Source organism: Delphinus delphis, chromosome 15 (genome assembly GCF_949987515.2).
Source record: "Delphinus delphis chromosome 15, mDelDel1.2, whole genome shotgun sequence".
Classification (NCBI taxonomy): domain Eukaryota; kingdom Metazoa; phylum Chordata; class Mammalia; order Artiodactyla; family Delphinidae; genus Delphinus; species Delphinus delphis.
The window spans coordinates 42,313,236-42,329,694 of record NC_082697.1 but is presented as its reverse complement, the minus strand read 5'-3'; the positions used below and the strand labels follow the sequence as shown (position 1 = coordinate 42,329,694).

At 38.1% G+C, this 16,459-nt stretch overlaps 1 protein-coding gene across 1 annotated transcript in view; it reads right to left on the bottom strand.

Moving 5' to 3' along the window:
- Nucleotides 1–2,640: 2,640 nt before the first annotated feature.
- Nucleotides 2,641–16,459, bottom strand: part of MACROD2 (mono-ADP ribosylhydrolase 2) — a 1,989,932-nt gene continuing 1,976,113 nt past the window's right edge. Inside the window, exon 18 of the mRNA XM_060031258.1 lies at nucleotides 2,641–2,712. The gene's annotated coding sequence lies outside the window, so the exon portion shown is untranslated. The remainder of the gene's footprint in view (nucleotides 2,713–16,459) is intronic.

The window sequence follows — 16,459 nt, the reverse complement described above, 5'->3', positions numbered from 1 at the left end:
CTATTGAAATGGAAATTCACTTCATTATTTGTCCTAAAGCATAAAATCTTACCGCCAAATAGCAACCCAAAATCATAATGAGGCAAAAATGAAAACACAATCTAATCATAAAGTCAAGTGTAAACAAATTCAAGAGTGGGACTGATCATACTTACTCCTCACTCAGTTTCCTGGATACAGAGCTGACTTTCTTTTTCTATAGTTTTCAGGCAGAGCCCTCCCTCCTCTCATTCCTACCCCACCCACATTGAAAATGAATGAATGGCTATCATTGATGTCAAAGGCAACACCAGGACTGAAGTAATTCTGATCCCTACTGTTCCTACCAGAGACATTTGGTCTCTTTCATCTTTGTCCATTAAAGAAAATCTCCATCCTTCCTGCCTCCTCCTGTACTTTTCAATCATTATTGAGCACGAGTAGCACTAATGCTTAGGAGTCATAGGAAAATGTGCTCCCAGAAGATTGTGCTTGTCAAGTACTTCACAAGAATGATGGCGACTTTCAGTTAAGTTATAACGATGACATGAGGGCTTCCCTGGTGGCGCAGTGGTTGAGAGTCCGCCTGCTGATGCAGGGGACACGGGTTCATGCCTCGGTCCGGGAAGATCCCACATGCCGCAGAGTGGCCAGGCCCATGAGCCATGGCCGCTGAGCCTGTGCGTCCGGAGCCTGTGCTCCGCAACAGGAGAGGCCACGACAGTGAGAGGCCCGTGTACCGCAAAAAAAAAAAAAAAAGATGACATGAAATCTAGAAACTGTCAGTATTCCCATGGCATCATTTCCTGGATTATTGAAAACGAGGCTTTTCCTTGTTTTTCTACAAAGCGATGTCTAATGGCAGTAGAGGACATAACAGTTTCTGTATCAAACAGTGGAATAATGGCAGAAGGGGAAATTAGCATGTTCTGAAATCATGAGGTCACTTAAATATTGTTGCTGCTAGGTTGATGAGCAGCTTAAAAAACTGAGGGTGTTACACAGGTAGAAATACAACTTGTTAATTATTCCAATAGACCAAATAAGCCATCCAGAGAGGCAACTTATTCCAATAGACCAAATAAGCCATCCAGAGAGGCAACTTATTCCAATAGACCAAATAAGCCATCCAGGGAGGCAACAAATTCAGAAAGGCCAAAACAAAATTCATAGGAAGATAAGGTGAATTTTCTTTAGAGGAAAGAGCAAAACTGAAGAACTCCATGGAATATTTAGAAAGCAGAACACCCTTTTATTGTAGAAACGCTCGCCATTGCTTTTCTCCCTCTACAAAGAAAAAATATGCAGCTAACTTACTTATAGTTCTAAAGCCCTTATAAGGCAGGTGGATTTAAGACGATATGGAAGAAATAGTGCGAGTTGCCACAGAAACAAACAGATTGGTCTTAGAGCCGGGGAGGCTGTGGGAAGCAGGTGTCTTGCATCCTGAGGCTTCTGTCCATGTTGGCCCTAGGATAGACATTTGTGACAACTTCTAACTTTCTCCTGGGCCCTTCACCCCTCATGCCCACTGTATCACTGACATCTTGGCTTATTAGTACTGCTCCTCTCCTTCAGTGTGTGCTGGGAGAGGGGACTAGCCATCAAGTTAGTCTTGGACTCAGCATGAACAAAAACACAGCATGTACAAGCAAACCAGGAAGCCAGAACTACAAGCAAGACCTCTAATCGCCTCTAACTTCAAATGAGAATCTGCTCTGTGGGTCATGAGTCCCTGGGTGAAGACAAGATGTTCTTTTATGAGAAGCATATATATAAAGAGAGATTTCAAGTGGAACTTTTCATATTCATAGGCGGATGCTTGGATCCTAAATGCAGCAGCCCCCTGTCTCTTAACTAAAATGCCTAGAGAAGTACCACCCCATACAACTGTGTCACAAGGAGTTACATACATCTCCCAGGGGGGCTCCATGTGAAGCACCCAGTAAAGACCTCCCGAACCAGGTGAGCTCTGCTGAAAGTCGGTGTCAGAGAAGAACTCACCTGCCGTCCTGCTACCAAGGAAGACCCGACAGCAGCCAGGGCCCACCTTCCTTGTGATGCCTCCACGCTCTGCTCCGGATTAAACTCTACTTCCACAATCCTCCTGACAACCACACGGAACAACACTGTACCTTGGGAATCCCGGAATAAAACACCATTTTTAACTCATCGTCCTGACCTTTTTCCAAGTGATCTCTGATGGTTTTGCCCATTTTCTATCCTGCCTCCTTCATCCATGGATTCTAATACAGGGTTTGATGGTTCCTGAAATGCAGCCTGCAGCTTACCCAACAGTCACCTTCCTTCTCTTTCTCGGAAGAAACCACTGTACCAACCAGCTTTGTGAAATAACTGAGAAAGCAGACAGGAGCCAGGATACACATGTATGTCACACGTGCCACTGGGACCCTGGGGCAGAGTCGTGAGAGAAAAGACAGAAATGACAGGAATAGTGCCTGAAAGATGCATTCACGTGGGTCCCCCCACCAAATAAAACTTTTTTTTTTTCCTTTTTTTCTTTCTCTTTCTGCCGGTGAACAGAACAAAATGCGGCTGGAGAAATTAGAGCAAAGGATTCCCCATCCTTCCGTGGGACTCGCCTCCCCCCCCACGCAGGTGTCTTTTTCCACCACCACCACCCCCCCCCGCCCCCCGGGGCCCGGGAGGCCTGCAATGCTGAGGACTGTCATTTACTTCCATTTCTTTGTTCCTTTGCTTCATCTTGTGCCCCTGCCGAAGATAAGGAGAAACCATTTGTTAGATTAAAGATATCTTCATAGGTTGAGCAAGGAATATCTTTTTCATACAGCCATTTAAATGCTTCTCACCCCTCAAATGTGCCTAGAAAGATCTTCTTTGACTATCCAAGAGCTTTGGATATCTGAGCTGTAATTGCAGGCAGGGGATAAATCACTGCTAATAAATGTACGCGACATTGACAACTTGCTTGGCTGATGGGGGTGATTAACTCAACTCTTCAAGGTATTCTTTGAGAAACCTAATCTTGAACCAATGTGTCCTCCCTTCTCAGCCCTTTCATGTGCTCCAGTTTCCAGGGCTCATCATAGAAACAATAATAATTTACATGACGCTGATTTGCAAAAGTCATTGATTGTCATCCCACCACTTCGAGATCTTATTAAGTAGGCATCTGCCATGTTCTCCACGTGTGAAAGAACTCTAAGAAGATACCCTGCCTTAGAAGAACCTATAGGGAAATGCATAGATCTTAAGTATACTTCAAACTGTTTTGAAAAATGCATTTAACCCACATCATTCCCATTGGCCCAGAAAGTTCCCTTTTCAATTATTAACCGTACAACTGATCTGATTTCTATCACCATAAATTACATGTCTTCAAGGAAGAATTGGAGAGATGATCTCTGAGCTAACTTTCTATTCTAGTGTCCTATGAATCTTAAAAAAAAATCCTTTGAGGTGTGTGTGTGTGTATAGAAAAGCGATATCATGCTCATTGTAGATAATATTTAAAATACCCCAAAGTAGACAAGGAAGGATCCTGCGTAATGCCTCTATTGACAATAACTTCTGTAGTTAATATTATGGAGCATTTCCTTATATTATTTTTCCATATCTTTCATATGTATATACACAGTCATACATTTTAATTTTAACAATTAAAATTGTAAACAGGAAGAACATTACAGACAACCTTAAGACATATCTAGAATATGTTCACTATCCAGATTTAATATGTGTTAATATTTTTCAAATTTCCTTGTGATCTTTATTTTACTTTAAAAAATAAAGCATTATGGGTAAATTAAAGTATTTACAGATAAATTAAAACTATTTCTCTTCCTTCCCAGAGATTACTGAATCCTGATATTAGTGTGAATCAACAACATGCACGTTTTTACACTTTTACACACATATGTATTTACAAATACAGACACAGTGGGAAGTATGTAGTGTCATCTTGTGTATTGTAAAATGTACGTAAATAGTAATTTGTCTTACTCTGTTTTTAACCATTCGTCAATTATTATTGTTATAAATTTATAATCAATATATATTTTGATGTTCCTTTGTGTTTACCATTTTTCTTGGCTTGCAGTTGTTTCCTGCACACTACTCTTTCCTCTGGGCTCAATTTTCTTCTTACTGTTGGTGCCTCCTTTAGTAGCTTTTAGAGAAAACGTATGTGAGTAGCAAGTTTTTTCCCTGAAAATGGGATATCATTTTCTTTTTTAATTAATTAATTAATTAAATTTTTTTGGCTGTGTTGGGTCTTTGTTTCTGTGTGAGGGCTTTTTCTAGTTGCGGTGAGCGGGGGCCACTCTTCATCGTGGTGCACGGGCCTCTCACTGTTGCAGCCTCTCTTGTTGTGGAGCACAGGCTCGAGACGTGCAGGCTCAGTAGTTGTGGCTCACGGGCCTAGTTGCTCCGCGGCATGTGGGATCTTCCCGGACCAGGGCTCGAACCTGTGTCCCCTGCATTGGCAGGCAGATTCTCAAGCACTGAGCCACCAGGAAAGCCCCTCATTTTCTTAAATGACAATTATTTTAATCCATGTTTTGAAGACTCAGAATTATTCCATTATCTTCTGACCTAAATTCTTGATCTTGGGAAGCTTGTTGTCTGTGCAATACCTATTTATTTATGGTTAACTCTCCTTTCCCTCTAATTGTTTTAATTTTTTTCTCATTGGTGTTCTGTAGTGCATAAGTGTGAATTTATTTTAAATATGTCCTTCTTGTAACTTATTATTCTTCTTTTAACTTAAAATTTATTACTTTCATCAATTCTTTTTAAAGGAACTCCTTTATTTTATTTATTTATTTATTCATTCCTGGCTGCGCTGTGTCTTCGTTTCTGCGCGAGGGCCTTCTCTAGTTGCGGCGAGCGGGGGCCACTCTTCATCGTGGTGAGTGGGCCTCTTACTATCACGGCCTCTCCTGTTGTGGAGCACAGGCTCCAGACACGCAGGCTCAGTAGTTGTGGCTCACAGGCCCAGTTGCTCCGTGGCATGTGGGATCCTCCCAGACCAAGGCTCGAACCCACATCCCCTACACTGGCAGGCCGACTCTGAACCACTGTGCCACCAGGGAAGCCCCTATTACTTTCATCAATTCTGATAAATCCTTGCCAGTATCTTTCAAATACTATCAACCAGCTCCTTTTAGAGCTCTTGTTGAATTGTCTTGGTTATTCTCCTTCTATCCCTTATGTCTCCTCATGTGTCATTTATATTACTATATATTTACTTGCTTCCTCCAAATTGTTAATTTTTCATAGTTTGCTTTTTTCTTACAGTTTTATATCTACTTTTTATCTTTTGCTGTCATTTAAATGTATATATTTTATAAAATCTTCAAAACATTCTACTCTCAAGTTCTCATCATGCTAATCATCCTGTAATCTTATCTGCTAACTCTCACTCACGATGGATCATTTCCTTTTGTGTTTTGTAAGTCTTAAAATTGTAAACTCACCTTCAGAAATTTAATTCTTCTGTAGGAATTCCAAGGGATAGTTTTACATTTCCATTTGCTAACTCTCCCTGGGATAACACTGGTCTATAATCTAATATTAAATTAATTTTTCAGTTTGTATATTAACATATGACTTTGGATGGCATAAATTTGTGTTTCAAACGCATGGTGCATATATGTTTTCTACTTAGTATGGGAGTCTTTTTCTTTCCCCATGCAGCACCCTGGGCAGGCTCAAGTCTCCTTGTTAATTTCTTGAGCTGGGTTATGACTTACTTATGTAGAGCTATCAATTTCAGCTCCTTACCTTGAGTGACCCAAGGTCCCAGGTGGGCATTAAAACCCAAGTCTCTAGCCTTAGAGCCTATCTCTGCACCAGCAACCAAACTGCAGCCCTTGGGGCTGCTGGATCTTCAGCTCACTAGATTATTGGTGTTCAAATTCCTCTTCACTTCTGACACCTTAGCTTTCATGTCAGCTGAGCTATATGTTTTAAAATATTTTTGTTATAGTTTATCTCTCATTTCTAAGCATTTGTATTGAGAGGGGTTCTGCATTTTTTCCCCCACCTTTTCAGTCACCTATTGCTACAAAACAAGCCACTCCAAAACATAGTGGCCCCAAAACTCATGATTTATTGTTTCTAATGATTCTGTAATCTGGCTTGGGCTCAGCCTGGCAGTTCATCTGCTCCAGGTGTCATCCACTGGGGCCGGAACATCCAAAATGCCCTCTCACTTCCCAGAATCTCTCTCCATGTGGCCTTCTTCATTCTATAGCACAGCTTGAACTCCTTACAGGGTGGATGGATTCCAAGAGTACAAAAATGGAAGTTACAAGGCCTCCTAAAGCCCAACCTGGAAGCCACGCTTGGCCAGCCATGTTCCTCTAGAATCAAAAGTTCAGATTCTATAACCATCTTTACATGCCCTCAAATACTTGTTAAATTATTTTTCAATTTGCACAGTGTTCTATTGATTCATTGAACTGTTCTCCCGTTGTCATTTATGATAGCCCTGATTTTTTTACAATTATAAATTACACAACACTAAACATTCTTGTATTATGTCTTTGAACTCTAATTCTATTTCCATTTCATGGTATTTCTTTAATTTCCCTGGAGGTATGATGCACAGGTCGAAAGGTTCTTTCTACCTGTTGAACTACCAATAATGTCTACAAACCCAGCTGTGGAAATATTTCTATGGGAACTGATGACATTCCTTAGGTCATACTGTTCGTTATGACAACTGTGTTCAGAAATGCACTGTTGTTTAGGGAGCAGTACGGTATCATCAAAGAATTTTGTCCTGGAAGTATTTGAACTTCCATTGATCAGCTAAGTGACCCTGTGCAAGTCACTTCTCCTTCCTGGAGGTGAGGGACTGCAGCAAAGAGGTAAGGGAGGAGCCATGATACATGGTTTTGCAATAAAGTTAAACTAATTTTGAACTTTAAGTTTTGACAGCTTATTCATTTGGGTAAAGGTATGTAGATAGATTCATGTTTATAGTCAAGGAAAATATTTTGACATTGACCAAGGAAAACATTTATTTTGGTGCTGCATCTAGATATTGATCACACAGAAAAATAATAGTGTCTGTAAGAAAAAAATCTAGATAAGTCTATAGTTTGTTGGCAGCAAAAGGGCAAAAGGTAAGGCAATACTGAAGAACTTGCATTTAAATTGTTCAGGTTTAATCTCACTTCATTACTTTTAATGTAAACTTCTCTACTGTGTCATTTCTGCAGCTTAACAGGATAATCTTAAATACATAAACAAGGTTAAAAAAATGTTTTATAAGACCATGTTTGTATAAGTTTATATTTTTTAGCCGTCCTATGCTATACATGTATTGCACAAATGCTATTATATTTAGTTTTAAATGATGTTTAAAACCGTGATAGGAAGACAGCTGCCTGCTTTCACATGTTCTCAAACTTCAGTCGGCCACAATGCTGGAGCTTGAGCAATGTGTCTGCCATGATGCTGGTGCAACATGGCCTTCTGGGAGAGTGCAGAGGCCTACTGAGAAGATGCAGGGAAGATGAAGGGAGGTGTGAATGAAAAATGGTGCCTGCCTACACTGCCACCCTGATGGTGAGCCCTGAGGAGGCTCAGGATGAGAAAGAACAGGATACAGGATACAAAAGATAATGACCTCATGCTGTGTAGCCATGCGCATTGGGAAACCCACTCATCTTAGCTAAGGCTTGCTCTGCTGGGGACACGAATAAGAACTGGCCATTCCACCATCTGAGCACTGTGGTGGTCTTATACCACTAGAGGGAAAACCTAAGACATGTAAGAGAAGCTGAAACAGCTCTGGGGCAAAACCTAGAGGAGTTCAGCTCACAAGCGGCACATTGCCCACCACACGATCATCGCTAGTGATTTTATTTTGACAAACCAACCTCTGAATGGGGAATAAAGCTTTCAAAACAAAAAGCAAAAGGAACAACAGATTATGAGCCTCCAACTAATACCCTAGCCAGGTTTATATACCTACAAAACTGCCTGATTTACCTGGGAATATCGTGCTCTGATAATGACTAAGAATGGGGCTCTTTTATTGCATATTCAGTTAAGCCTGCTTGATAAAAAAAACCACATCTTTTCAGAATTCTGACCTTAAAGAAACAAAAGCCCTTCTAGGGGTAACTTGCATTTCTCTTCCTCTGTCTTTGAAATGTAAATGTTCTACCTGTTCTTCTTTAGGCATTGTGTGTGTGTGTGTGTGTGTGTGTGTGTGTGTGTGTGTGTGGTCTCTAACAACCAAAAGGTACACATATGATATACATTTGTCATCCAATTGGATAGACTGGGGTCCTGAGCCGTCTTTTTTTTTCTGGCTGTGCGAACTCTCAGGGGCTTTTTGCCATCTAAACCTTTGGTGCGTTAGCTTGTACAACGAAGGCCTTTACTTTCTTCAACTGTTTTGAAGAGTAAACTTTCTGGATCTTGGTTAGGTGGCATCTTTTGCATCTTTTCTGGGGAAGCCTCTTGTATCTTATTGGTTTGAGTCACTGTTAAGATATATCTCATTAATGGCCAGATGATGGTTCCTTTAAATTGGACTTCTGAATTGGTAAATTTTTAGAATGCTCTCATTATAAACAGCCGTTTTATTGGTACTTATTAAAAAAGAAGAAAATTAAAGGGTGGAAAATATATCTAATGGTTAGTTTAAAAAAAAAGAAAAACCAGCTTGTGAACCTTTGCTTAATTATATTGTGGGATAGACATGTTTCACTGGGGAATGCTTCCCCTGCTTGGTATTATAAGACAGGGCATATAGATCTGCCTCTCAGGAAATATTAATTAAACATACTAACGGAAACCAATAAGGCTACCTGAACTTTATAAAGTAAAAACTGAGAACTAATATTCAAGGGCTAATAATAATAAAATTAGTGATTTTGCTCTAGGTTTTAACTTGTGCACTCAGAAAAAGGGCCTTGTTGAAGGTCTTATGCAAGTTTTTAAAGGCATGATAAATTAAACTCTAAAGTCCTAGAACATAGAACTCTTAAATTTCAGTTCAATTGGCAATATTCTCACTGAAAAGCAAATTAAATAAAATATAGCTGGGCAAATCAACTTTTTAATATCATTTAGGTGACCAGTTCTTTGGGGAATTAAAAGCAACTGTCTTTGCCTTGCATTAAATCTCTACAAATCAGAAATGTAAATACAGCCCACAATGACCTGAGACTGAACCTAATCAGCTCAACCAACTAGAACCGGAAACCAAAGGCAAAAAAAGGGCAAAAGTGGCCCTTTTAAACTCCAACTGTTACTGAATGCAAGTTTGTGAACCTGGCACACAGTGAGGCCAAACAAACAAAAACGTCAGAGTTTGGAGCAGAGAGGTTTATTGCAGGGCCAAGCAAGGAAAATGGGTGGCTCATGCCCAAAAACTCTGAACTCCCCAATGGTTTTTGGGGAGAAGTTTTTAATAGGCAAAACGTGGGGTGAGGGCTACAGGGTGTGTGACTTTCTTCCAATTGGTTGGTGGTGAGGTAACAGGGCGGTGCTCCAGGAATCTTGTGCTCAGCCTGAAATTACCATCTTCCACCTGGGTGGGGGCCTTAGTTCCTGCAGAAGAAACTCAAAGGTATTGTTATGTATATCCCTTGAAGGAGGAACCAGAATCCTGCTTTAATCTCTGCACTATTGTTTCTTGACTGCTCCTCCTTTGTTTCTGCATTGCCTCACTTCCCCGATGAGCAGCTGTTTGAATCTACCCTTTATAACAAAGGGAAGGGTCAAGGGAGGCTGAATGAAGCTTATTTCCTACAAATAAGAAATGGGGGACATGGAAAGGATTTGTACCCAGGAAGGCCCCACGAGTCCTGCTCAGTTTCAAAACTGCTGGGAAGGCTCTCTCAGCCAAAATCTAATTCCTAGCCTCCTTAAGGGTTTATCAAGAATAAATACAAATCTGAAAGCCTTTTCCATAAATAGTAAAGCCTTAATCATCTGAACAAGCAACTTTAATTTATTCCAGTTGTTCTTTATAAAGTAGTAAGCTTATATTGTATTCTTTAATTCATAACTAAATTTTTAAAGTGAGGCTATGACATCTCCAGTTTTGTCTGGTTATACGTCTGTGTACATGTTATACATATGAGATGTGTCTACCTCTGGAAAATATCAAAATTAAACTTATAAAAGAGCTCTATTTAATTGACTTAAAAGTAAGTGCTTACAAACTAAATATTTCTAAATATGAAAGAAACTACCCAGCATGAATTTCAGGTTCACATGATCTAGAAAGTATTCAATATTAAATTAACATGTGGTATTAAAGCTAGCTTAAGCTTGCTGGTTTATTGTACCTAGGCTTACTGAAGGTCAATGCATTGACCTTCTGTTACACAGTTTGTCAACAACAACAAAAAATTAACTTGGTATGATGAAATTCTTATAAGTAGATTAAATAAGAGTTTTTGGGTGAACTCTTTAGAAATAATTATGTTTTAGGAATGTCTACTTGAAAATAATCTCTCCAAATATCTGGTAACTTGAAACTTTAGAATTGTGCTAAATTAAGTTAAAGGATGAGAGTTTGTTGAATAGCTAGGTCATTCCCAAATAAAATAAGATACTGAAAAAATGACTGAACCTTGGCTTCCCTTTAGAGAGTAACTAAAGGTGTTTAGAAGTATTAATAAATGTTTGATGCCACACTGGGATATTTTTATAAGAAAGCACATGTTTTTAGAAATTATTATTGGTATGTATGTTTGCCATATAGAGTGCTAATGTAGAAGACAGTTCATAATTGCTTACTTCTTAGTTTTCACTAGAAATTAAGGTTTTTAAGAGTTGAGGATTCTAAGCATGTAATTAAAGCTAATAGAAATAATAAAGGAACCATTTCAGTAGGAAAGTAAGATGTGTGTTGTGAACAAAAGAAGGTATGAAAAATGGAATTGCATTTTGTTAAGGGAAAAGAAAGTAATTTTGTCCTAGAGCTGGTTGTTTCTAGATGTGGGGAAAATTAAGGGGCAAAATAATATGCATACAGAAAGGGGTGGAAAAGGAACCCTGAGAATAGAGTTTTGTTCATGGTCAGGATTGGCTGAATTAATTAAGTAGATGGATGGATTTTCTTGTTAAAAGTAAGCTGGTACAAGACTGGAGTTTCACTTTCTCTCTCTGTTAAGAAAACAAAGTTTTCTTGAAGTGCTGCTTTGGTAGCAGATTGTGTGAGCTCCTGTGCCTTTAAGTGACCTGTATTTACTTTTGAAATCTTTTGTCACTTTGGTTAAGTGAACAAGCTGTCATCCTATTTGACCAAGTGTTTTAAAACTTTTGACCTCCAGCTAACTTTGAAATGCTTCAGAGGGCCCCTAAGGAATCTCAGAGAAGAATATCAAACTGATTGGGCCTATGGTAAGTTAAATTACTTGAGAAACATTGTCAAGTAATTAGAGATGAACCTTAGGTTATATTTTATGGATAAATGTCATTAGTATAGATATCCCAAAACGTATATGAAATTCCTAAAAATCTGATATGCCCTGGTATAATGTTATCAGTCATAATTCTAGTTATTATCTTAAAAATGTTGTTATGTCACAGAAATATCCGAGTTTCTTGTCAATTGCATTGTAATCATATCTTTAACCATGTCATTTTAAGTCTTGTTGTTTATAGACAATCATTGTTTTACGCTGATAATTTTATAAAATGAACTGCAAGAAAATTCATAGGAAGGATTTTTAACAAATATAAGTTTCTGATAACTTTTAGATCATACTGCTGAACTGCACAAGAAATTACAAAACTCTAATGGAAAACCTGAAGACTTCATCCAGCTCATCAGGCATTAATCTTACTATCTCTCAAATTTCTTTGCTAGTGATACACAGAATACAAAAGGAATAGTTTGACAAGTTACAATCAGTTCAGTTTGGGATACATTGAGTATGACTCTGAAACTCCAAGAAGAGTCCTAGATATAGAATTAAGTTGATTTTTTTCATACAAAATTATCTACTACAATATATTGATTGATCAATATAATGCCAACTTATAATAACACCAAGTTCTCATTATATGTGGGTCATTTCTTGAGCACTCTGAACTATTACACTGACATACAGTACTTGCCCACTCCCATGACAACATTACACTAGTTTTATTTTAAAAGTCTTGTTACTGCATAAATAAGTCTCCACACCTTATCACTACCACATCTTCTTCCTCTTCAAAATTGTCTTGGCTGCTTTCGTTCTTTTTTTTTTTATACAGCAGGTTCTTATTAGTCATCAATTTCATACACATCAGTGTATACATGTCAATTCCAATTGCACAATTTGTCACACCCCCACCCCCATCCCCCTGCAGCTTTCCCCCTTTGGTGTCCATACATTTGTTCTCTACATCTGTGTCTCAATTTCTGCCCTGCAAACCGGTTCATCTGTACCATTTTTCTAGGTTCTGCATATATGCGTTAATATATGATATTTGTTTTTCTCTTTCTAACTTACTTCACTATGTATGACAGTCTCTAGGTCCATCCACGTCTCAACAAATGACCCAATTTCATTCCTTCCTATGGCTGAGTAATATTCCATTGTATATATGTACCACATCTTCTTTAACCATTCATCTGTCGAAGGGCATTTAGGTTGCTTCCATGACCTGGCTATGGTAAATAGTGCTGCAATGAACATTGGGGTGCATGTGTCTTTTTGAATTATAGTTTTCTCTGGGTATATGCCTAGTAGTGGGATTGCTGGATCATATGGTAATTCTATTTTTAGTTTTTTAAGGAACCTCCATACTGTTCTCCATAGTGGCTGTATCAATTTACATTCCCACCAACAGGGCAAGAGTGTTCCCTTTCCTCCACACCCTCACCAGCATTTGTTGTTTGTAGATTTTCTGATGATGCCCATTCTAACTGGTGTGAGGTGATACCTCACTGTAGTTCTGATTTGCATTTCTCTAATAATTAGTGATGTTGAGCAGCTTTTCATGTGCTTCTTGCCCATCTGCATGTCTTCTTTGGAGAAATGTCTATTTAGGTCTTCTGCCCATTTTTGGATTGGGTTGTTTTTTTAATATTGAGCTGCATGAGCTGTTTATATATTTTGAAGATTAATCCTTTGTCTGCTGTTTTGTTTGCAAATATTTTCTCCCATTTTGAGGGTTGTCTTTTCGTCTTGTTTATGGTTTCCTTTGCTGTGCAAAAGCTTTGAAGTTTCATTAGGTCCCATTTGTTTATTTTTGTTTTTATTTCCATTACTCTAGGAGGTGGGTCAAAAAAGACCTTGCTGTGATTTATGTCAAAGAGTGTTCTTCCTGTGTTTTCCTCTAAGAATTTTATAGTGTCTGGTCTTACATTTAGATCTCTAATCCATTTTGAGTTTATTTTTGTGTATGGTGTTAGGGAGTGTTCTAATTTCATTCTTTTACATGTAGCTGTCCAGTTTTCCCAGCACCACTTATTGAAGAGATTGTCTTTTATCCACTGTATATCCTTGCCTCCTTTGTCATAGATGAGTTGACCATAGGTGCATGGGTTTATCTCTGGCTTTCTGTCTTGTTCCATTGATCTATGTTTCTGTTTCTGTGCCAGTACCATATTGTCTTCATTACTGTAGCTTTGTAGCATAGTCTGAAGTCAAGGAGTCTGATTCCTCCAGCTCTGTTATTTTCCCTCCAGACTGCTTTGGCTATTCGGGGTCTTTTGTGTCTCCATACAAATTTTAAGATTTTTGTTCTAGTTCCGTAAAAAATGCCATTGGTAATTTGATAGAGATTGCATTGAATCTGTAGATTGCTTTGGGTAGTACAGTCATTTTCACAATATTGATTCTTCCAATCTAAGAACATGGTATATCTCTCCATCTGTTGGTATCATCTTTAATTTCTTTCAGCAGTGTCTTAGAGTTTTCTGCATACAGGTCTTTTGTCTCCCTAGGTAGGTTTATTCCTAGGTATTTTACTGTTTTTGTTGCAATGGTAAATGGGAGTGTTTGTTTCCTTAATTTCTCTTTCAGATTCTTCATTATTAGTGTATAGGAATGCAAGAGATTTCTGTGCATTAATTTTGTATCCTGCAACTTTACCAAATTCATTGATTAGCTCTAGTAGTTTTCTGTGGCATCTTTAGGATTCTCTATGTATAGTCTCATGTCATCTGCAAACAGTGACAGTTTTACTTCTTCTTTTCCAATTTGTATTCCTTTTACTTCTTTTTCTTCTCTGCTTGCCGTGGCTACGACTTCCAAAACTATGTTGAATAATAGTGGTGAGAGTGGACATCCTTGTCTTGTTCCTGATCTTAGAGGAAATGCTTTCAGTTTTTCACAATTGAGAATGATGTTTGCTGTGGGTTTGTTGTATATGGCCTTTATTATTATTACCTTTTGTTTGTTGTATATGGCCTTTATTATTATTACCTTTATTGAGGTAGGTACCCTCTATGCCCACTTTCTGGAGAGTTTGAATCATAAATGGGTGTTGAATTCTGTCAAAAGCTTTCTCTGCATCTATTGAGATGATCTATGGTTTTTATTCTTCAACTTGTTAATATGGTGTATCACATTGATTGATTTGTGTATATTGAAGAATGCTTGCGTCCCTGGGATAAATCCCACTTGATCATGCTGTATGATCCTTTCAATGTGTTGCTGGATTCTGTTTGCTAGTATTTTGTTGAGGATTTTTGCATCTATATTCATCAGTGATATTGGTCTGTAATTTTCTTTTTTTGTAGTATCTTTGTCTGGTTTTGGTATCAGAGTGATGGTGGCCTCATAGAATGAGTTTGGGAGTGTTCCTTCCTCTGCAATTTTTTGGAAGAGTTTAAGAAGGATGGGTGTTAGCTCTTCTCTAAATGTTTGATAGAATTCACCTGTGAAGCCATCTGGTCCTGGACTTTTGTTTCTTGGAAGCTTTTTAATCCCAGTTTCAATTTCATTACTTGTGATTGGTCTGTTCATATTTTCTGTTTCTTGCTGGTTCAGTCTTGGAAGGTTATACCTTTCTAAGAATTTGTCCATTTCTTCCAGGTTGTCCATTTTATTGGCATAGAGTTGCTTGTAGTAGTCTCTCAGGATGCTTTGTATTTCTGCAGTAACTTCTCCTTTTTCATTTCTAATTTTATTGATTTCTCTCCCGCTTTTTCTTGATGAGTCTGGCTAAAGGTTTATCAATTTTGTTTATCTTCTCAAAGAACCAGCTTTTAGTTTTATTGATCTTTGCTATTGTTTCTGTTTCATTTATTTCTGCTCTGATCTTTATGATTTCTTTCCTTCTGCTAACTTTGGGTTTTGTTTGTTCTTTTTCTAGTTCCTTTAGGTGTAAGGTTAGATTGTTTGAGATTTTTCCTGTTTCTTGAGGTAGGCTTGTATAGCTATAAACTTCCCTCTTAGAACTGCTTTTGCTGCATCCCATGGGTTTTGGATTGTCATGTTTTCATTGTCATTTGGCTCTGTATTTTTTTATTTCCTCTTTTTTTTAGTGATCTCTTGGTTATTTAGTAACGTATTGTTCAGCCTCCATTTGTTTGTGTTTTTTACGGGTTTTTTTCCCTGTTTTTTCCCTGTAATTCATTTCTAATTTCATAGTGTTGTGGCCAGGAAATATGCTTGATATGATTTCAATTTTCTTAAATATACTGAGGCTTGATTTGTGACCCAAGATGTGATCTATCCTGGAGAATGTTCCATGCACACTTGAGAAGAAAGTGTAATCTGCTGTTTTTGGATGGAATGTCCTATAAATATCAATTGACTCTATCTGGTCCATTGTGTCATTTAAAGCTTCTGTTTCCTTATTTATTTTCATTTTGGATCATCTGTCCATAGGTGTAAGTGAGGTGTTAAAGTCCCCCACTCTTACTGTGTTACTGCTGATTTCCTCTTTTATAGCTGTTAGCAGTTGCCTTATGTATTGAGGTGCTCCTATGTTGGGTGCATATATATTTATAATTGTTATATCTTCTTCGTGGATTGATCTCCTCATCATTATGTAGTGTCCTTCCTTGTCTCTTGTAACATTCTTTATTTTAAAGTCTATTTTATCTGATATGAGTATTGCTACTCCAGTTTTCTTTTGATTTCCATTGGCATGGAATATCTTTTTCCATCCCCTCACTTTCAGTCTGTATGTGTCCCTAGGTCTGAAGTGGGTCTCTTGTAGGCAGCATATATATGGGTCTTGTTTTTATATCCATTCAGCAAGCCTGTGTCTTTTGGTTGGAGCATTTAATCCATTCGCGTTTAAGGTAATTATCAATATGTATGTTCCTATTAACATTTTCTTAATTGTTTTGGGTTTGTTTTTGTAGGTCCTTTTCTTCTCTTGTGTTTCCCACTCAGAAAAGTTCCTTTAGCATTTGTTGTAGAGCTAGTTTGGTGGTGCTGAATTCTCTTAGCTTTTGCTTGTCTGTACAGCTTTTGCTTTCTCCATCGAATCTGAATGAGATCCTTGCTGGGTAGTGTAATCTTGCTTGTAGGTTCTACCCTTTCATCACTTTAAATATATCGTGCCACTC